This window comes from Liolophura sinensis, chromosome 7, assembly GCF_032854445.1.
Source record: "Liolophura sinensis isolate JHLJ2023 chromosome 7, CUHK_Ljap_v2, whole genome shotgun sequence".
In the NCBI taxonomy this organism is placed as follows: domain Eukaryota; kingdom Metazoa; phylum Mollusca; class Polyplacophora; order Chitonida; family Chitonidae; genus Liolophura; species Liolophura sinensis.
Genome location: NC_088301.1, coordinates 56,467,482 through 56,490,942, shown reverse-complemented (window position 1 = coordinate 56,490,942; position 23,461 = coordinate 56,467,482). Strand labels below are relative to the sequence as shown.

The window sequence follows — 23,461 nt, the reverse complement described above, 5'->3', positions numbered from 1 at the left end:
CCAGCATCATGGTGGGTGGAAACCCACGACCATCCGCAGAGTGCTGGCAGACTTTCCCACTTACGGCCGGAGAGGAAGCCAGCATGAGCTGGACTTGAACTCACAGCGACCGCATTGGTGAGAGGCTCCTGGGTCATTACGCTGAGCTAGCGCGCTAACCGACTGAGCCACAGAGGCCCCCTACTGGGAAGAAGTGTCTGAATGAACACAAGGCTTACAATAAACATTATATAATGTTTTATGCAGTTTATATTTATTTATTTATTTGGTGGTGGAAAAACGGGCAGAGCCTGTGGAAACCTATTGGCCTTTGGGGGTTGCTGGCAGACCTTTCCACGTACGGCCTGACAGGATGCAAGCATTAGCTGGACTTGAACTCACACCGACCTCATTAGTGTGAGGCTCCTGGGTCATTGTGCCGCTAACCACCTCGGCCAAGGAGGCCTTATCAGTTTACCTCATCTGTTCTGACACCATTGTGAAAGGGATGAAAGGACACTGTTATCGATTGAGCATGCACACTCATGAACAAATAAATTAATTTGATCACAACACAAATAAGCTTTCAACCATTTATTTATACTTATTTAACCCAAAAATATTACAAATGAACATGGACAAAGAAATATTATTTGAACATTTGAACACCGATAAGGCAGTTAAAGTACTTTTGAAATTTACGGTGTATGACCTAAAATTTGGACCATCACAAAAGTTGTACATTGTGTTGTTTCCGAGAGTTATATTAATGTTAGAAGGGTGCTTGGCGGTTTGTTTGGAAGGTAGGACGATATCATAAAGGAATAAGTAAGTTATCACACCAAAAATAATATCTGACAACGTTTATTTGCCTCTAAAAATGAGCTTTTGGGTAAAATTTTAAGTCGTTCACCTATGTGTAATATGAATTACACAAATTAAATATTATCACTTTCTCCCTGCACTTTAACAAGTGTGCAAGAGCTTTGCAATTTCTGCATTATGGTACTCATACTATCAGCGAGACTGATATGTAATGAGCTGATTATTACAAAAATGTTGTTCTACAATTTATTAATGTTTTGGAAAGATACTTGCACTCTTCCTTCTCAATGAAGGAACCAACAAACATGATCGTAATAATGCAAAATATGCTGACTTTGCACCATGCTAACAATGTGTACTTTCCTGAATATTTAAAATAATTTTATATTGAAACAAAGAAGCCACAGGGATACTCTTCTCCATATTTAGACGTTCCAGAGCATGGTCATTCGAGCATCACTGCACAGTGCATTTATGTCTGTGAAAGGTGTAGGACGCATTTCTGTATGAGGTCTTGGAATGTTGGCCTGCATTTTGCTTGAAGTTCCATGTTGTATGGAGCCCAAATGAATCTTCCTGCTGTTAACATGAAGACAATGACGACAGTGTAAACTGTTCCACCACTTCAGAAAAAATGTAGTTGTCAATCTGCTGATAAATATAACAGATGTTAAGGAGAAAACATATATTTGGCAGAGCTGCATGTAGAAAAGATTTTTAATCAAGCAAATCAAATACTTCAGAAGGAAAATACTTCAGAAGGAAAATAATACATGCACTGAATGCAAATCCTTGTTTACACAAACCGGAATGTCAATTTGAACACATGGTGTTAAAAATTGTCCAAAGCATGTCTATTGACAGCAGGTAATGCCCCTCAGAGAAGGTTGTGGTTTCCCTCGGCACTGTTTCCTCCCATCATAATACTGACTGCCATCATATAAGTAAAATATTCTTGAGCACAACGTAAAACACTAATGAATAAATAAAGAGGAACGATAGGAAAATGAAGAATAAAACTGTGAAATGAAATAAAAGTGTAAAAAAAAAAGTATGGTTAAGAAGTAATATTATTAATTACAGAGTTAATCATGAAGCATCAATATCCCACATATGAAGCACGGGTAAGAGGGTTACAAACACCCTACATCTCCATATGCTGTCTCTGAGTAATCAGACATGTAACCGTGCATGCTTTCCTTGTTATTTACTGCCAACTCAGAGAACAACATCAGCTAAGACGAGCTAAAAAAAGATGATGTAGTTAACAGACACATGACATGAGCTGCAGGATACAGTTATTTTCTGAGATGAAATGTCAGGATTTCCTGCAATTTTTTTTATTTCATGTTAGATATTTTTTGCAAACCATTTTCATCGCTTTGTTTTCACTTCCAGCAAAATCTTGAAAGTTGCTGTAAAAATATTGCCTTATTTACATTGAGTGCACTGAATTACATCTGAAATGATGTAATTTGCCTCATTTTTGAGTTCTAGAAAAAATGCCACACTTAAAACTGGTCATATGACCTATTAAATATGGCCACAGAACCCTAATTTGCATAATTTATTTATTTGATTGATGTTTCATGCTGTACCTAAGAATACTGAACTTATACTATGTATGCAAACACTATGGTAGGAAGAATGCAGGCAGAGCTCGGGGGAACCATCACCATCCATATGGTGGTGACAGACCTTCCCCCTTATGACCAGCAGATCTACTTTGACCATATGGCTACCCCTAGAATGCTACAGCCAATATGCATGTTTTTCTATATTGGGAGCCTTGTAGTTTGTTTACCACTGAAAATTAAAACTTATTGTTTTTAGGGACCTAGGCTACAGGCTTTCGTTTCCAGCATACCAGAGTTTTTTTTAATACATTATCAAGATGTGGCAGGTGGTACAAAAGAAAAATTCTCAGATGAAGATATAGTAAACTTCAGGAACTGACGTATCTATATGTGAGTGTATCTTTGTTCCTATTTTACACAGCACAACAACCAACCCATCAAATTAATCTTGAGAACACAGAGTATAGAGATTATATCAAGATTATACACTAATTAAATCCTTTTTAATTATGTGGTATTAGCAAGACAATCACACGGGCAAGAACATGCAGAACTTTGTAAATGTAAAACTTAATGATGCAGACTAGGACACAAAATGTTATAATTAGGGCTATTAAAAAAATGTACTCTGGGCCCAATTTTTACTAATTCTTTTTCAACACCGAACCTCACTGCTAAGGGATAGTCAAAATATAACAACTGCTAAACAAAATGATATTGCGGTTTGATATTTTTTCCGCTACTTTGTTAGATAATAAAAAGCTTTATAAATGTTGTTGTCCAAAACCACTACACAGATCAAGATGAAATTTGGTTTGCTCTTACAGCACTCACAGAGCATTAAAGCTTGCAAAGGGCAATGAATACTGTTGAAGTTTGCTATTGGTCATGTGCGCTATAAGTTCAAGTCCAGCTCATTCTGGCGTTCTATCTATGCGTACGTGGTAAGGTCTACAGCAACTTGTGGGTTTCCTCTGGGGTCTGCCCAGTTTCCTCACACCATAATGCTGGCTGCTGTCATATAACTGAAATATTCATGAGTTCGGTGTAAAAAACACCAATCAAATAAACAAACTAAATAAATTAGTCATGTGACATAAAAAATGACCTGAACTATTAAGTTACGAGTACACTATTAGATGAAGTTTTGCCTGCTGAACTTGAACATGGTTTCATTTTTTTTGTGCGTTGCCCAGAAAATAGCAGATAACACTCAAAAAATGGCTGTTTTTCTTATTCTTCAAAGTCACACGAGAAACCTATGGTGAGGTTAAAATTGGTATGCATGTACATAAATTGCCACACTTTATTTTAGTGTGTTGTAACTATTTTGCCACATCGGACAGTTTTGCCTTTTGTGTAGCCTTTGAGCCACAGAAGTCTACACTGTTTGATGTAGTTTTTGCAATTTTAAAAAAACTCAAAGTGACATCCTAAAAGCTGGAGGTGGGTATCTCTCCTTAACAATGAAGCTAGAGACATAGTATTAAGGCCTAGCATAATGCCAATGCAAAGACACAAATTTTACCTTTGCAAACCAAAAGCAGGACATGAAAAAAGAAAAAAAAATGCACTTTCTGCAAAATAGTTCAATGTGTTGTAGTTCTGGGCAGTGATTGTAAATATGCAAATATATAGCCTGAAGTGACATCCTTGAAACCAGAAGTGGGTATATCTTCTTATACTCCTATATTTAGCACATGTAACATCCCATCAATTTATGTTATTTGAAAAAAAAATGCAATGTATGCATGAGCAAATTGGGTAAGGTGATTTGGTGGGCATGTTGAAACTTACATGGTGTTCAAAGGCCAAAAATCCTACTGACGGATTTTTCATTTGTATGCAAATAACGAAGCTGTCTATGTCCTAAACTCTGGTAAATGAGAAATCGTTTTTATGTTTTCTGCAACCAGTTATTAGATAATATTACATAAAACTATGCTATTTGATGAATTTTGAGATTCTGACTGCAAGTCACCAGAAGTTGACTTCTGGAAAAAAATGCAACGAAAATAACTGAAAATGGATCCTTTGAAACTAAGCAAATGAAGAGTTGATACAATGGTAGTTAACAAAGATTGGAGCAAAAAAAACTATAATAAACCTGTTTATAAACAATTGTAAGTATGCTAGATTAAAAAAAGCAAAAGAAGAATACAAGAAATAAGAAAAAAAAGTGGAATTTGTCCCCTCATTACATAAAGATTTCATTAAAATTGCTCATTAAAGTAACTGGTGTGCATGAAATGTGGACTTGACAATATTCCTGTCATTGGATGCTATGTTTTGACTCACACTATGTTTATCACTAAAGGGGCAAGTATCTGAGTATAAGTGGCCTTAAACCTAAAGGTTAACTGGACAGTTACACAAAGTTCTTGTGTAGGTATTTATAATGTAGATAATATGCTGAATTTACACATTCCCCTGCTTGGATGTTGTGTACACCACCTTTGGTGACTACCAGAGTGCTGAAGTATTTTTTTAGGTTTTAGATTGGTGTTTTATGCCGTATCCAGAATGTTTCACTTAAATGACCACCGTCAGCATTATGGTGGGAAGAAACAGGGGAAACTCACGACCATCAACAAGTTGCTGCACGACCTTTCCACCAACAGGTAGCCAGCATGAACTGGACTTGCACTCACAGCAACGACATTGGTGAGAGGTTCCTGGGTTCATAGCGCTGTGCTGGCGTGCTAACCCCCTCGGGTATGAAGGCCCAGGCCACTGAAGTAAAACATATATAACAAATATATATAACAAATATACTCTTTGTTGAGTATATATGGATGGGTGAGGTACATGTACGATAAATGCACCTTTTAGGGGCATATTATATGAATGGAATTAATAAAAGAAACCTGCTAGGACAGTGGCCAAATATGATGAAATTCATGAATATTTGTAATTCAACCAGACAGCTACTACAAACAAGGAAATGAAAATGAAAAAAATTACTTAAAATGAACATGCTTTGTTAGTATTTGTGTGTTGTGTACCTTTCATTACGTCACTTTATATTTTAGGTTGCGTATTTATTTCTTTACTAACTTAACTGTTGTTTAATGACATACCGATATGATGGCAGTAACTTTTATGGGTGGAGAAAACTGGAAAAAAACAAATGTGTTGTCAAATGCTTACTGTTACCAATGTGCCACAAGTGAGAGAAGGAAAAAACCTTTTGACTACATTAAAGGTTTTAAAAAGCAACTAGGCATGACTTTAAAGAATATTTATAACATAACCATTATTTATCTACATAGCTGGAGTTTTACACTGTACTCCAGAATATTTGACTTACACGATGGCAGCCAGTGCTAAACCGGGCAAAGCTTGGGAAAAATTCACGACCATCTGCCGCTTTCTGGCACACCTTCAAAGATACGAATATAACATTAAAAATAAAGTTAACAGAATGCATCAAGTGAAAAGTAAAGCACCCTGCAAGGTCATAATTATGGCAAATTGATATTAGTATGACGCACTAGAAATCCAGTAACTATTCATGGAGTAAGCAGGATATTAAACTTGATGTGAGGTTACACAAAATGAACACATGCATATAAAATTTTATGAGAATGAGACCTGTGTGACTGACAGGTGGACAGAGGAATGATTGAGCAGACAGAATGACAAATCAAAATTAATGTATGAGTGAATGAATGAATGAGCAGTTCATAAAACTGTATTATGTTCAGAGAGATATGTTAAAATCCTGTCCTCTAAACCAAAATAAACTGAATTTAACAATCCGTGCACCATGGGTGGCAATCTCAACCCTGTGAATGGCTGAGTTATGGTAGTAAAAAAAGACCTGTGAGTTCAACCACCAACTCGCTGAAGTGGTATTTGATATACATTGCTACCCAAGACTGGCTACCTGTGTACTGTGGGTGGCCACTGCAATCATATTTTTGGCTGAGTAAATACTCAGCTGACAACAGATGCCAATGCTTGGGGTATGACATAGGCCAATTAGCACCTTTAGTTTAGGAAAGATACAAAACATTTATGGCAAAGCATCCAGGATGTTGAGAGACATAACGTCTTTCAACCTCTATGCAAATGACGTGAAAATGATGCAGATGTAATGAAATGTTGATAAATATTGGCGCAGTGCTTTAGAAGAGTAACATGGAACATGACAGGAAGATGGACAGGCAGATATATTGATTACAGTATGCAACAAGGCGTTTAACCTGAGACCACACAATGACAACAGAACAGTCCCCTACAGTAACCACATACATACTGCTACCACGTGCTGGTGGTGTAAGCTAGGGCCTGTTTTGAGGACAGGTGTTAGGAACATTAATGTAGAGATCAAAGCATTGTTTGGATATTAGCAGCTACCCAAGACTTTAATTAAAAAATAAAATAAAATATGTAAAACATGATCACATGTGGGCATACAGTGGACATATGTATGTTCCAGTACTTATTGTCTGCACAAAGGACTAAAGGATGCCTTGTTGCTACATGTATCTATGCTAATAGTTATTAACAATTGTGCTGATTAATCAGGGTTTATTTATTTATTTGAACAGTGATTATGCCATACTCAAAAATACCTGACTTACACATAATGTACAAGTGAAGTGATACCTTCAAATACAGTTCTCTAACCCAAATTAAAAATGACACCGATGTTAAATTCTCTAAATATTGCTGCTAAAGCAGCGATGCCGCGTTTCAAGCCGGTATTGCCGGCCTATGCGGTCTCGCTTTTGGTTACCTTAATAGTGTCAATGCATGGCTAATAGAACCACCTTAATTAGATAGCCTACATTCTTCATAGCCATTAGTGCACTGTAAGTACACTGTATAGAATGCTTATATAGATGCGCAAACGAAGTTAACTGACTTTTGGGCAATATTTCAAGGTGTGCATGTCCTCTTTTTTTGGAAACACAGCTCAACAATTTTCAGCTTATATAGATGCGCAAAACGAAGTTAACTGACTTTTGGGCAATATTTCAAGGTGTGCATGTGCTCTTTTTTTTGAACACAGCTCAACAATTTTCAGCATACATACAGTACATAAATAGCCCTTTTCACAGCCATTTTCACCTTTACAGCTGTAATGATTTCTCTTACGTGACCTCCAAATATGGGGGCAATTGCACTTTTCGGACTTTTGTCGCGATTTGCAACAAACTATGAAGCACAGAAGTGAATAAAAGACCAGCTTCGTGATCAAACTACGCCAGGTAGAATAGTGGAAATATATAAAAGTATACACATCAGGAAAAAAATAAGACTGGATTCGTGATCAGAATGTCAAACCATGTCAGATGACATACTTACCGTATTCACATTCTACATTCTCCTAGAACACTTACGGATTGTATATGCATTATACATGTATAACATGTACTTGTAAATGTGCCAAAATATAGTATATCGGTCTTTTGTCAAATTTTGAAGCTCTGTACAGCCTCTATTTATTAAGGACAGCTCAAAGATTTTCAGCAATACATAGAGTACATGTATAGGCCCTTTCACTCAGCAATTCTGAACTTTGTAGCCATATCAGTTTTCTGTCACCTACAAATAGGTCGCAATTTGCAACATAAGTACATCTTACTGGGAAAAAATAAGACCAGATTTGTTATCAGGACATCAAGCTACGTCAGATAGCATATTCAGAATACTGAAATTCAAAAAAATAAAAATTAAAAACCACGCGATATCACTTCTGTTGTACCATGTACAACCTATTTTGCATAAACATTGCAATTTTTCTTCCAAATAGTCTCCAGGAAACGCCTGTTATGTGTGCTAAATTTCAAGTCAATCTGACATAGGGTTGTGGAGAAAATGACTCTCAAACATTTCTATATCAAGCTTATATAGCCGCCAGGTCGAACGGGTTGCTGACATCACTTTTGTAAAATTTGTCTACTTGCCTTGGGATGATGTTAGGCCTTCTCCAGCTTCATTGCTTAAGTAGATATACCCACTTCTGGTTTTTATGATGCCACTTTCGGTTTTGCATAAATCAGATACAAACACTTTAAAATATCACAAACTTCCGACTTAACATTTTCACTACAAATGTGTCCCAGTTTTGGTGAGAATAATAATAATGAAAAGAAATAATATTAACGGATACAAGAGGGATTCGAGCATGAATGACTTGAACCCCTAATTAGGTTGTTCAAAGATCTTTCCAAAAAAGAAAGTCATCAAATATTACATTGTCTTAAATATGACTAACCATAATATGCATAAAAATTGCAGAGCAGTGACTTCCTATGTTATTGATCGTGGTGGTTGTAAAAGATGTCATCGTGGACCGTGGTATTTGTATGCACATGGCATACTGCATTTGGCAATCCTGTGATTGGTCAATTGCATGTGACAGGCGCTACATTGAAATTGGGGTTTTTTTACTCACTTTTTCAGGTATCAAATAAATATTCAAAACCTTTCAAGACATTGCCCTTCTTAACAATGTAAGAAATGCCCATCCTAGGGAATATATAAAAAGAGCCAATATTATTAAGAGACATCAAGTAATCACAATAGAGGCTAATTTGTATAGTGTGACGAGTGCCACAGACAGCAAGGACTATTGATGTGTCATTTTGACATCTCCACAGATTCCTGTTTTTTTTTTTTTTTTGACTGAACCTTAATCTTGTGGTTGAACTGACTGACTTGGCTGAAAACTTATGCTGCATTAGCACAAGAAAGCACCAATCAAACAAAGATGTCAAACACAAAAACTTGAGGTTTAACTGTTAAGTGGTGCATAACTAATAAGTTCTGAAGGTGTCATAGCCTGTCTGTGTTACATAACAGATAAGTGCTTTTGGTGCAAGGCTTATATAAACCCTGAAATAGAACATTTTATTGATTTATTTATTTGATTGGTGTTTTACGCTGTACTCAAGAATATTTCACTTACATGTATACGACGGCGGCCAACATTATGGTGGGAGGAAACCGGGCAGAGCCCGAGAGAAAACCACGACCATCCTCAGGTTGCTGGCAGACCTTCCCACATACGGCCGGAGAGGAAGCCAGCATGAGCTGGACTTGAACTCACAGCGACCGCATTGGTGAGAGACTCCTGGGTCATTACGCTGCCCTAGCACGCTAACCGACTGAGCCACGGAGGCCCCTAAAATAGGACATGCCTAGCAGACTGAAACTATTCAGTGAAGCTCAAATTAGATATGAGATTTTTGTACTTTTTGAAAAACATGACATTTTTCATGGCCAAAGGACAGAGAAAAAGACAGGTGTCAAGGTTTAGGAAAGGAAAAAAAAATATTCAATCAGTGGCAGCAAAGCAACACTGAGGCTGGTGGCAAAGTGCCAAAAACATATGTACGACTCAGAGCAACAGCATATGTGTGAGATTGCATGGATTGGACAAAAAAAGCCAGAACTCAAAAGCTGAGCAGAACACTTACAGACTGCTGCACCTGGGAAAGACCGCCGAGCTGTGGAATACCGCATCTGCCTACCACTCGACCACTACTCCAAACTGTCCTAAAGGGCTGAACGGGGATCTGGACAGCGAGGTGCCTCGGGGTGTGTGCGTCTCAGAGAGGCTTGTCTGTGCTGAGTGCAGCTTCTCTTCTAAAAGCGGAAAGTTGTACCATAAAGTTACAATCATGCAAAGAAGATGAAAACGTCATCTGCATGTTGGAATGAGCTACACAAGCAATGGAAATGGGTCAGTTACTGAACACCCACAACACGCATGCCTTCTGTTGGCTCATTGCAGGGGGCAAGCAATGTAGTTTGAGACAGTCTAGTCAACCAGGCATCGATGGTAAAGATAATACAGGTCTTACAGGAGATCAGCGATACCGTTACCACAACCTGATCCAATTAACCTAGAAATGACCACGCCTACATGTCAAAGGTGACTGACAAAGGGGTTGAGGTGAAACACATAACCGATGCGGACAATTCATTATACGCAGTAGCCATGGACCAATGTGCTGCAGGCATTACGACAACTGAGCCAGTGCACCACCTGGATACAGAACACTTGGGAAAAAAGCCATCGCAGCAAGGTGAAAGCTATGGCGTTCAGTGACGACGTGTTCCCCACAAGGACAGCAGAGGGAAAGAAAAATGGAAACTGGCTTAGTGGATGAACTTGCATCTAGGTGATACAGTGAGCACACAGAGGCCTAGGTGACTTGATGTCACTAGAAACCTGACTTTTGTAACAGATGCCATCGTCCTCTGTTACCAGGGAGATCACAGTTTGTGCAAGCAGTATTTTGCTATGACTGATGAGGATGGCAATCTAATAAATGATCCAGCTAAAATTTGCCTTATGTACCTTTTTCTCAAATGTAGCATTTGATAGATATTAATAATATAAACAAGGATAATTTTGTTCAAAGACTTGAAAAACTCAGGGAACAAGTCAAGGAAAAAGTTCCTTGTGATACCTTTTAGTCCATACCAAATATCTTGTATGTTTCTGTTTACAATACCTTTTAAGCCTTGATCAAAATAAGGCCAGTTGCTTAAGCAATGTCAATGATGCACCTCAGTTGCCCCTATTATTCAAAAACTTTTACCATGAACAAATGTGTTATAACCAGTTCTTTTCCAGAGATATGGAAAATTACTTAAGCTATCTCACTTCACCAAGGGGGTCCAAAGTTGAAAACTGTCGTCCAATATCTGTCCTACTCATTATTTCAAAAATCATTGAAAGACATGTACATAACAGGTAATAGGAGTATCTTTCAAATTTTATACTGCTAAGTGAAAATAAATGTTGTTTTCACCCTCCTTACACTCTTGTGAAACTGTATTGGTGAAAATGGTTGGACACTGCTTATGGCAACAGATAATGTTGAAGTTATTGGAACTTATACTTCAAGAAGGCATTTGATACTGTTAATCACGATATATTACTTAAAAAACTTGAAGTATACCAATTCACTCAGCTGCTCTTACATTCTTCCAGTGATACCTATCTAACACACAAAAAAAGGTTGTTGTTGGAGAAGAAATGTCTAATACTAAGGATATTAAGGCAGTGTCTCGCAAGGCTGGCTCATACTGGGACCTTCACTTTTCAATCCATATATAAATGATCAACCATTAATTCTAAAAGACAGTGGCAATTCTATTGACAACTCTGCTGATGACACAACTATGTACTGGTCCTCAGGCAATAAATCTGACACTGAGCGCAATCTTAACAGCGGTATGGATTATATTATGGACTGGCGCTACAAAAACCTCATGTTCATTAACCCCCAAAAATCTAAATACATGATACTGGGCTCCGGGCAACGGCTGCAGTTAATCAAAGATGTTCCTTTCTCTGTTATACTTGATGGAAGTAAATTCGAACAAGGTATTGGTATTTATATTGATGAACATCTTTCCTGGAACACACAAATCAAAATGTGTGTAAAAAGGTTTCTAAATCGTTAGGGATTCTACGAAGGAAGAAAGCTCTTCTAAAACGTCACTGTATTGATATTTTCTATTAGTGTTATGTTCTTCCTCACTTTGATTATTGCTGTTCACTACGGGGAAACTGTTCAGTTAAAAGTTGAGAGACGATAGTTAACTTACAGAAAAGAACTGCTGGTTTAATTCTACAAGAAACCAGACACACATCTGAAAAAACTTTGCTGGCAAGACTAAAATGGATGCATTTTAATAAAATTGTAAACTATGAAATTGTTTGCACCATTTAAAAAGCATTACATAATCAATGTCAAGACTACATTAAACAACATTTCCCTCCAAACAAACAACTGCACAATACTGTAATTAGATAAACACAACATAATATCTATTTGCCTAAAGGCAGGACAAATTACATGACAAAAAGTTTTACACGTATGGGCATCAAACTATGGAACTGCCTCCCAATCCACTTAAAAGAAGCCCCTTCCCTATCGAGTTTTTAATCACATTACTTAAAATTACACAACAACTGGAATATACATGTATGCCTTCAATGTACCAATCATCTAGATAATATCTCATCTCTCTCTTAACATTACTTGTTTACAATCTAATTGTAATATGTTGAAACCTAACATGTGCTTTTTTTTTTATTCATTTATTTTATTTTTTGTATTTTGTTTAAATACTTACATGTATTATTATTATTACTGTGGAAAACCTTTTCGTAAGGCTAGGTCCCTGTGACACTGTTGCACACATGTGCGTTGTTCAAAACAAACAGGGGATGGCAAAGGGGTCATCTCCCACTCATTTGGTTTGTTCTCTGTTTGTATGTATGAACGTAAGTCACTTTTCAAAATACACAATGCTTTCTCTTGTTTTATATATACTGATGTATTTTTTTTTATTTGACTCTACATGTTTCCTACATATTGTTTTCTCTGTGAAGGCCTTGGAAGGACCAGTTTCATTGTATACTGACCGAGCTACCCTTAACAAATAAAGATATTATTATTATTAAATTATTAATATGTGTGGGCAGGAAGCAAGGGAAATAACTGCATTAAAAACAGTGTTTTGTGAGTGACAATTTTGAACTTGTTGCTAGCCCTGAGACTGAGTATACAATCAGGCAACATGTGGCCTTGGACAATCTGCTCTGAGTAAAACAAGCCACTTGCTCATCAGCAAATGAGTTCCCAAAAACAAACTTTTCTCTCAAACTTTTGAAGAGAGAACACACACTTGCCTTGAATGCTGCAAATGAATAGGCACATCTGTTAAAAAACAATGTGAACTGACATCAGTGCCCATAACAAAGAATTCAAAAGCTGCACATGGACTTTATAAAAGCCAATTTAGAGACAATAGAGCATGTCTTAAAAGAAAAAGTAAAATGTAGCAACTCACAGCCGAAAGTGTGCAGCAAACCAAAAAAAAAAAAAAAAAAGTGTCAATGCCTGTTGTACAAAAGAGCGAGATGCTAAAAGTGCTTACAGATAATACATACCATGTCAAAAGCTGCTGCACACAAAAGAGGGAGAAGCCAAAAGTGCTTACAGGTAATACATATTATCATATCAGGTACATTAAATAAGCTGCAATTTCAGGTAAGAAATTCTGTCATGAGGGACACAAGACATATGATGACGAGGAGTATATAGTGTGCTCATAAAGTATGTGTTGTGGCAGGGTGAGTACATGCTGCCACTGAAGAATAATGCCACTAAACACCTCATGCAGTGACATTAGACTGACACTGGGTCCAACCACTTATGTTTGTTTTCTGTAACCTGTCAGTGCTGAGCGTCAAACAAGGCAGCAACAAGTACCAAGTGCAAAATGTTTGGTATGACCTGACCTGGGTTTGATGTATGGTGTCTTGACATCGACAAGGTCAATGTAGTTCCTAGGCCAGGGAAGTGGTCGGGAAATTTATGCTACAGACTGACACTGATATATATGAACAGTTACACACAAGCTCTCAATGACAGTAAAACGCACCGTTTTCTTCTGTGATGTTGCAGTGCGTGTGTATTTCATATATGTTTTATGAGCCCACGTACACTGATAACTGTGGCTTAATAAAGGAAAGAACAAATGAGTTCACCGTTCTGGACTGTCTTGAATCAGGTGTGAAGGAGATTTACGAGTTCCCCATTGATGCAGTTAAGAAAATTTTGAGGGAGTGTGTGAGCAGAAAATAGCATTAGCAAAAAACATTAACATGGATTATAATACCCCAAAGAAATGGGAAGATACTAGGTATGTCCCAGTTATTAATATGTAAGCTGAAAGCAAATACATTAAATGGAACAACTGTATGACAAATACTGATAGCCAAACATTTTTAAACCTAAATTGTTGAGATGGGTATTGATTACAATACATCAATTTAAGAATTACCACAATAGAGTGTACGATTTTAGGATGGGTATTGATTAAGATAAGATGTTCTTACAATGCAAACAACCTTACAAACTAAGTAACATGCAAAAATGAAGCACAAACAATATGGATGAATAGGTGAAAAACAGTTTAGTGACTACCCCCTGTATCAGTCAATGTTGAACCCTCCAAGGACATGTTTGCACAGCTCCGCCACTTGTGAATACTGAGAAGTTAGACACATCAGCTTAGAGAATTGGTTGGCTCCATGTGGGATAACCTGTAACAAGAGTTACTATTTTGTCAGGAAGAATTTGAAATGATTTTTTCACGTGAATACAAAACAAATGATGAAATGGTAGAAAAGAACATACACTGTTGCCCAAAATGATGGAATAAAATAAATTCAGGTTACACTTCTGGAAAATACTAGTATTTGGTCCTCTCTGCAATACAATTGGCTCTTCCTAACTATTTACGAAGGACCCTTTATGTAAGTGGAAGCCAAAATTTAGTTACGTGGAAGGGCTTTTCGGTGAGAGCCATGTAAAGCGACACAATTTAAGTTTCGTACTTTCTCTAAGGCTTCACCCCTATATAAACACGCCTTCTGTTTAGGCCATCCCTTATTTCATGGACGCAAATTTTGGCATACAAGTTCAGTGTCATGCCTACTCCTACGGTCACTAGCGATTCGACGAAGGGTGGTTGCCCTAAGACGGGAAGGGTTTAAACAGGCCGATATTGCCACTTTTGCAGGGATATCACAAAGTACGGTCTCTAAGATTCTGAAACGCGTCAGAGAGGTACATCAGTTAATGCCAGGAAAGTCAACAGGGCATCCACGGTTCGACCACAAGACAGGATAGGATACTGATACACCTGTGTCGAACAAACCGCAGAATGCCAGCCAGCCGTCTCCATCTCTTGTGGAGGCAACACTATGGGGGTTCGTGTTTCACGCCAAACTGTGAATCGACGACTTATTGATTCAGGGCATCAAGCAAGAACGGATGGTCACATGTCCATGTCTGACTGCTCCACATCATGTAGTACGACTCCTTTGGGCTAGAGGTACCCAGGTGTTACAGGTCGGGCCATTGGCGTCACGTCGTCTTCACGGACGAAAGCAGATACATCCTTCACGGACAAGATGGACGACAAAGGGTTCGGAGATTGCGTGACGAGAACCTCCATGATGACTGTGTCCGGGAGTCCCGTCAAGGTGGTGGCAGTTCAGTGATGGTGTGGGGTGGCAAAACAGAGCTTTTCGTGATGGAAGGAAACGTCAACGCCGCCGTGTATCTGAATATTTTACAGGAACACTGCTTGCCACATGCAAGACAACCCCCCTACGGCAACAACTTTCGGCTTCAAGACGACAACGCCAGGCCACACAGGGCCGTCGTCAGACAATTTCTTTGGGATGAGGGTGTGGAGCAGCTCCCATGGCCAGCTTGTTCGCCTGACATGAACCCCATCGAGCATAGCCTGGGATGTCCATGGCCATACGATCAAGGTCCGGGACAATGCACCTCAAACCCTGCAAGAATTGGCACAGGCTCTGAGGGAAGAGTGGGACGCTATGCAACGTTGACGACATCAACAACCTTGTTGATAGCATGCCGCGGCGTCTCCTTGCCCTCATTCGTGCCAGAGGTGGTCACACACGTTGCTAGAGACTTTTAATCTGTTGCTGAGACTTTATTTGTGCATTCACATTTGTCAAGTTCATTGATTCATCTGTTTTCATTTGAATCTTATGGTCGCATTAAATCTCAACAATTGAAGCAAAAAATCTTCTGGTTTTGTATTCCTTTCACCATTTTGCATTCTCTGGACGGTTTGAACATTGCAAATGGTTCCACCCTTTAACCTAAGATGGTAAATCTGTCTAGAATTTTCTTGGTAGCCCAAAATCTTGGGGAAAATCTGGTGCAAATTTGGAACATCTGGGAACAAAAATACAAAATATTTTATTCATCATTTTGGCGAACAGTGTATGGGTGTAATAATTGATTATAAGCTTAAGTAGTACGTAAAGTTAAACTTTGGGTTACAGCCAGGAAGGAAAACAGTGATAGAATACACAATATATAAATGCTTAACATTACATAGACACAGTTAAAACTACTACGCTTAAATTATACAGTGGGCCTCCGTGGCTCAGTTGGGTTAGCGCGCTAGACGCAGCGTAATGACCAGAAGGAATGACCCAGAAGGCTCTCACCAATGAGGTCGCTGTGAGTTCAAGTCCAGCTCATGCTGGCTTCCTCTCCGGCTGTAAGTGGGAAGGTCTTCCAGCAACCTGCAGATGGTCGTGGGCTTCCCCCGTTCTCTGCCTGGTTTCCTCCCTCCATAGTGCTGGCCGCCATCGTATAAGTGAAATACTCCTGAGTACGGCGTAAAACATCAATCAAATAAATAAATAAAATTGAATTATACATACAAAAAAAAAACTATAGTGTACAAACAAGCCTGAATTTTTGACAATGTGCATCGACGAGACTTCTGAGTTGACAGTCTGAACTTCACAGCACATTTGTTGAGAGTGCACAATGTATGGTCCTACTACATGCACACCAAAACCGAGGCCAATATCAATGTTACAGAAAGCTTGTACCACATATTGAATTTGATATAAATGAACTTGGGGTAAATTTTATTGTTTGTGACTGAAATTTACAGCAGATAACTGCTCATGGCAGCACATTACAAAGTGAGAAATGACAAGTGATTATTGCCAGGTGGTTGACACACCTCTGACCTTTATGCAACTGAATTTGAAAGCAATGTGTAGTGGTAATTTTGTAACATAACTTAATACTTATTTCAAGAATGTTGAGGTTGTTTCCAGTGAATTGACATATTTGACAGCACATTACAGGTACAAGTGTGAAATACACAGGAAGTTTTCGTTTGACCAGAACAAAATATAGATGTAATCTATAACAACAATACATCAATTTAAAAATTACTACAATAGAGTGTACGATTTTAGGATGGGTATTGATTAAGATAAGATGTTCTTACAAGGCAAACAACCTTACAAACTAAGTAACAAGCAAAAATGAAGCACAAACAATATGGATGAATAGGTGAAAAACAATAAAGTGACTACCCCCTGTATCAGTCAATGTTGAACCCTCCAAGGACATGTTTGCACAGCTCCGCCACTTGTGAATACTGAGAAGTTAGACACATCAGCTTAGAGAATTGGTTGCCTCCATGTGGGATAACCTGTAACAAGAGTTACTATTTTGCCAGCCAAGAATTTGAAATGATTTTTTCAGCTAAATTACACATGAATACAAAACAATTGATGAAACGGTAGAAAAGAACATATGTGTGTGATAAACTGATTATAAGCTTAAGTAGTACATAAAGTTAAACTTTGGGTTACAGCCAGGAAGGAAAACAGTGATAGAATACACAATATATAAATGCTTAACATTACTAGACACAGTTAAACTACTACACTTAAATTCTACAGTGGGCCTCCGTGGCTCAGTCGGTTAGCACGCTAGCGCAGCGTAATGACCCAGAAGGCTCTCACCAATGAGGTCGCTGTGAGTTTAAGTCCAGCTCATGCTGGCTTCCTCTCCGGTTGTAAGTGGGAAGGTCTTCCAGCAACCTGCAGATGGCCGTGGGTTTCCCTCAGTCTCTGCCCGGTTTCCTCACACTTTAATACTGGCCGTCATCGTATAAGTGAAATATTCCTGAGTATGGTGTAAATCACCAATCAAATCAAATAAATAAAATTGAATTATACATACAAAAAAATAAAGTGTACAAACAAGCCTGAATTTTTGACAATGTGCATCGACGTGACTTCTGAGCTGACAGTCTGAACTTCACAGCACATTTGTTGAGAGTGCACATTGTATGGTCCTACTACATGCACACCAAAACCGAGGTCAATATTAATATTACAGAAAGCTTGTACCACAGATTGAATTTGATATAAAGGAGCTTATAATACAAAACATAGATGTAATGTTTGATAACAATACATCAATTTAAGAATTACCATAATAGGGTGTACAATTTGTTTACATGTACATATACACTGCTGTGGAACCTAGTTGTCAATAAAACGTTCGTTTATACAGCCACTCAGAACAAGGCCTGGTGACCTACAGCCCTGACTAATGAACCTTACCTATAAGATTACCGTGCCAATACACATGTACTAAACATGTGTTGATTATATTATTTATTTGTGTTTTAGTTTGTAAACACGTATTGAAAGCAAAACTGAAACTGAAGTAAACACATAGTTGTGTAGGGCAGTGATTGCAGGGATACACTCTGTGCATTGTACATGAATTATATTGGTAATGGTAATGACCCGGTAATGAAAAGGGATGTCCTGGACTCTCAGACACAATGTACAATACTAGTACTAGTAGACTAGTACTACAGGAGAGCATAGAGATATGTCACTTTGATTCTGTGCTCATAGCATATCGTTCCCATGATAAACTGCAGTGACAAGTTTCATGCAGTTTTACTCAAACCATGCATGTTAAGTAGATGGGAGAGGAGTTTGGTGCCACTTTAAATGCATGGAAAAGTTTGTAGTACTACTTGTGTACTTGACAGACAGGGGTGGCACAGTGGCCTGTTGAGAATACCAAATATTTCCTAATGACAGATTTCTTCTTCAATGATGTCATGGCTGCTCTGAGCCAATGATAAGCACACTCTTTTGTAACATGACTAATGTATTGGAGGTGAAAACAAAGTGCTAATTTAACCTAAGTGAGAGAGCCAGCCAGGAAGATTTATCATGAAAATTGAAAAATATAGCTTTCAGGTAATAAAATTTTCATGGAAAAGTAATGAGAATGTGTGTAGCATTCAAATATGATGACTTTTGTGTGCTGTAGTATTTTGAACTTTAGGAATCTGCACATATACAACAATGACAGGCCTAAAGTGCATGCATAGCGAATAGCCCGTAGGCTATCAGCTGCCCATTGAATTACTATGGTACTGAACTATTAACAGCTTATTTCAGCTATACCATGACAATTCAAGTGTTGCGATAGTAATATACAGTACAAACCTTTATAATCAAGTATGAAAAAAATCAAATGCATCCAATATGTTTTAGTTAGTTCCATATTAAGTAAAAGCAGACCCCAGGCTCTCATAAAAGTGCATGACAAATGTGTGCTTGTATTGTAAACAGCTGAATAGACAAGGAACATAAGTGTCTGCAAACTTAAAGGCCGTGGAGATGTATTTGATAGGTAATTTTTGTCTCAAAGGCCGTGACATACTGCAATGGCAACTGTGTCAGGTTTTTATTTATTTATTTTTGTATTTGTTTGATTGGTGTTTTATGCCGTACCAAAGAATGTATCAGGTATTTCAATGGAAGGTGCTCTGACGTTGGTTTGGGCTATCCGTGGCCGAACCTAAAGACTGAGCAATATGGGATCTGATGCACGACACAAGTATATGTGGTTATGTATTACCTTTAGTGGTATCAGTTATTTAAGTATGAATTTTTACTCTTGGAATTACATGTACGTACAGCCAGGAAGGCCCAATATATGCATCAAGCCCTGCCCTGTACAAAGCTGTGTGGGGACATTTAACTCAGCCACACAACGACTGGGGTTTACAATACTGTTTGTATCGTAATACTGCACACATTGATAAAATTGGGGCAGGAGTTACCAGAGACCGCCCCCTAGTGGAAAAATGGGGAACTAAAGTAATTGCTACATATGACAAATCAACATTTTGGTCAATTTACCTCTATGTTATTTATGACCTACTGGTCATTGCCAGAATACCGGGTACTCTAACATATATATATATATATATATATATATATATATATATATATATATATGAACGCCGAGCCCCGGTGTGAATTTCAAAGTTTGAAATTCACATGTTTAAAGGCGAACCAAATGCGATCAAATGATTTTCTCATGCTATAAGGTACATGCATTAATAAAACTATATTATTACTAAACTACAAATGCTCGGCACCATACCAATACTGCACACAGGCACCTAATATTGCTGGAGGTATGTTGTAAATAATACGCACGTCGTTGTTGTTTTGCCGTTTTCTATGGTGCAGTGAATTTGGGCTTTGTATTGTGGCATTTGATTGGTCGAATGGCGCCCTGCCAAGCTTTGTTTGTAAGACACAATCTGATTGAGTCCAACAATTTGCGGTCATTCCATACTGATCAGGAGGACGGTGTAAAGCGCATGACCACACATATGGCGCGAAATGCAAAGTAGTGGGATATAGTTACACATTTGTGTTCACTAAAAAGACATACGGATTATATCACTGTATATCTCATATCATTAACTTCAATTTTATTTACTACAGAGCTTCTCCGAATTATCAAACTATCGGCGATAGATGATAAATAAGACAAGGTATTCTATATAATAAGAATACAACAGCCCACGGCCTCTCCAGGCCCGTTTTCCCGACACGGGCTACATAGGCCTATGGGGCTATACATTATACATGTACTTGGTATCGGGTGCAGGGAGGTTGTTTTACCCCGACATCTATACAAAATGTGCCTAATTTACCTTCCTATAGGTATAAGGTACGACACCCACAAGGAGGAGGATGGCTAATTTACCTTCCTATAAGTATAAGGTACAACATCCACGAGAAAGACAGTGGCTAATTTACTTTCCTAAATAAGTATAACGTACAACATCCACGAGGAGGACGGTGGCTAATTTACCTTCTATAGGTATAAGGTACAACATCAGCGAGGAGGATGGTGGCTAATTTACCTTCCTGCAGATATAAAGTACAACATCCACGAGGAGGACGGTGGCTAATTTACCTTCTATAGGTATAAGGTACAACATCAGCGAGGAGGATGGTGGCTAATTTACCTTCCTGCAGGTATAAAATACAACATCCACGAGGAGGACGGTGGCTAATTTACCTTCCTGCAGGTATAAAGTACAACATCCAAGAGGAAAACGGTGGCTAATTTACCTTCCTGCAGGTATCAAGTACAACATCCACGAGAAGGACGGTGGCTAATTTACCTTTCTGCAGGTATAAGGTACAACATCCACGAGGGGGTCGGTGGCTAATTTACCTTCCTGCAGGTATAAAATACAACATCCACAAGGAGGACGGTGGCTAATTTACCTTGCTACAAGTTTAAAATACAACATCCATGAGGAGGACGGTGGCTACTTTTACCTTACTACTGGTATAAAGTACAACATCCAAGAGGAAAACGGTGGCTAATTTACCTTCCTGCAGGTATAAGGTACAACATCCACGAGGGGGTCGGTGGCTAATTTACCTTCCTGCAGGTATAAGGTACAACATCCACGAGGAGGACGGTGGCTAATTTTACCTTACTACTGGTATAAAGTAGCTCCCTACGCTGGGGCTGTTCGTTTTTATAGACTATGTAGATAGTATGAACCCACCTTCGCGTGAGAACTAACTACTTAGTTATTAGAATAGAATCACCTCCACATATGTTGATGCTTGTCATTCATCGAGATCTAGCCCATATAGATACTACAGAACCACCTCCACGCGAGAACTGGTCATGTAAATACTACGTACAGTTCTAATCACCTTCACTCTGGGGTTGGCCATTTTATAACCTGTACAAGTACTATATAGAAGCCCCTTCACGTCTGGATTGGTGATTCTAATTTTTTATGTAAATATCACAGAATCATCTCCACGCTGAGGCTAGTCATTTTATAGCACATATAGATACTACAGAACTACCTCCACGTGGGAACTGGTCATTCTCATTTCTCGTGTAAATACTACAGAATCACCTCCACTAGGAGGACTATTCATTTTTATCGCCTATATAGATATACTGTAGAACCACCTGCACACTGGAACTGGTCATATTTATAGCCATATAGATACTATAGAATCACCTCCACGTTAGGACCAATCATTCTAACTTCTTATGAAATTACTACAGAATCATCTCCACCTGAGGACTGGTACGTCATTCTAATTTCTTGTGTAAATACTACCGAATCACCTCCAGGTTTGGGACTAGTCATATTTATAACCCGTATACATGTAGATACTACAGAACCACCTCCACGTGGGGATCGGTCATTCTAATTTCTTCTGTAAATACTAGAGAACTACCTCCACGCTGGGACATAGAACTCGTACAGAACCCTCTTTGGAAACCACCGGCAGATTTCCGACGTGAAGCCAAGGTTAAACCATCCAGAGTTGGATTAGAATCAGCGCGAATGACATAACTGGTCAAGACCAATGAGTGTCTGATGGATGCCTAGTAATAACTGGTTGCAGTAGAAATATATTGTTATATCTTAACATCAATTTCGAAACAACGATTTAGTTTGGAAATTCTTTGAAAAACACTTTCGTGTGATTGTATGAACACACTGCAGTCTTTCCCACGGAGAGCTTAGCTGACCATATGCGCAAGGCACAATGCATAGATACGACTTATCTGCAATGCGTCATATATTGTATCACAAGAGCAAATGCTTAATGCATTAGCGCGCCATTGTGGCGCAATGGCCCAGCTAATGCTGGATTCCTCTCCGGCCGTAGGCGACGTATGAAGGTCTTCCAACCCCGGATGGTTGTGGGTTGCCCCCCCCCCCTCCTTCAGGGGAGCACGGAGCGGTTTCCTTCCACCATATAAATACTGGCTACCATTGTATACGTGAAATATTCTTCAGTACGGCTTAAAACACCAATCATATAAATACATAAATAAGTTTTGCGTCACCCACATATAGACACATGGAAGAATATAAACGGATATAAAACCGATGTCCTCCCAAGCTGAATAATTTTTAAATCCAAATCTGAAACTACCGAAAGCAATTAAGGATATATTTAACTTTTTACAAAGATGAACTGAAACGAAATACCAAACATCATATGCTGCTCTACTATTATATTTCGAATTTCACATTGTTAAAGGATACACAAAAAGAGTTCCAAAACGAATAATATGGTTTTCAGATAAAATTTATGCCTAAACAATTTTTTAAAAAATCTTTTTTGAGGTATATTTTACATCTTTTAATAACCCCTCTAAACCCTTTTCTGCATATTTTCCGTCAATATCTGGAAATTTTGGGAAATGACGTCATCGATGAACTTACCAGGAACGCGAGGTCAGCTCTGTTTGCACCCACCAACAGCCACCCTCAATTCGGGCTCTTTTCCACACACATTTGTTTGACAGTTATTGTTGACGTTACCACTGCAGATTACTTTATATCTG

At 38.4% G+C, this 23,461-nt stretch overlaps 2 long non-coding RNA genes across 5 annotated transcripts; both read right to left on the bottom strand.

The window, feature by feature from the left end:
* Nucleotides 1-567: 567 nt before the first annotated feature.
* Nucleotides 568-9,866, bottom strand: LOC135471398 (uncharacterized). Of its 3 annotated transcripts, XR_010444435.1 has the most exons (4): nt 9,815-9,866; nt 5,692-5,763; nt 5,033-5,114; nt 568-1,455 (listed from the first exon to the last, which is right to left on the bottom strand). It is a non-coding gene; the product is annotated as an uncharacterized LOC135471398 (long non-coding RNA). The 3 variants fall into 3 exon arrangements; XR_010444436.1 differs by lacking the exon at nt 9,815-9,866 and having other exon boundaries at nt 568-1,383; nt 4,964-5,114; nt 5,692-5,816; XR_010444434.1 differs by lacking the exon at nt 9,815-9,866 and having other exon boundaries at nt 5,692-5,816.
* Nucleotides 9,867-9,892: 26 nt separating this feature from the next.
* On the bottom strand, nt 9,893-20,287 carry LOC135471397 (uncharacterized). Of its 2 annotated transcripts, none has more exons than XR_010444433.1 (4): nt 20,207-20,287; nt 16,420-17,429; nt 14,351-14,469; nt 9,893-9,983 (listed from the first exon to the last, which is right to left on the bottom strand). It is a non-coding gene; the product is annotated as an uncharacterized LOC135471397 (long non-coding RNA). The 2 variants fall into 2 exon arrangements; XR_010444432.1 differs by having other exon boundaries at nt 17,311-17,429.
* Nucleotides 20,288-23,461: the final 3,174 nt, after the last annotated feature.